General features: G+C 59.2%; 1 pseudogene; it reads left to right on the top strand.

Annotated features, from left to right (window-relative positions):
- LOC105539783 overlaps positions 1-375 on the top strand; it is a 7902-nt pseudogene that overhangs the window by 4413 nt on the left and 3114 nt on the right.

Genomic DNA, 375 nt, shown 5'->3' with positions numbered 1-375 from the left:
GGATGGGTGTCCAGTGAAGTGCAGCAGCTGGGGCTGCCCAAAAGTATGGGTTGTGGGTGGGCAGCTGGGCAGCCTGTGGGCCAAGGGCTGCTAGACAGAGGGCCAGGCCCTGTGACCCTATGGTGTACTCTTCCCTGTCTGGGCCAGGAACCCATGCCCAGCTCCCACCTGCTACCTCCAGAGCTCCTCCATTCTACCCCCAGAGCATGTGGCCAGCCTGTGCCACTCTTACGAGGAGAAGCAGAGCCCCTTGCAGAAGCACTTGGGGTCTGCAACCTACGCAGTAAGTATGAGCCCAGCCAGTGTCCACACTAATTCTAGAAGGTGCACGCAGCATGCGAAGTACATGGAGAGTCCAGGGAGACGACTTAACCA

This window comes from Mandrillus leucophaeus, unplaced genomic scaffold, assembly GCF_000951045.1.
Source record: "Mandrillus leucophaeus isolate KB7577 unplaced genomic scaffold, Mleu.le_1.0 Scaffold2099, whole genome shotgun sequence".
NCBI lineage: Eukaryota > Metazoa > Chordata > Mammalia > Primates > Cercopithecidae > Mandrillus > Mandrillus leucophaeus.
The sequence above is the reverse complement of the archived record's forward strand: the minus strand, read 5'-3'. Positions and strand labels throughout refer to the sequence as shown.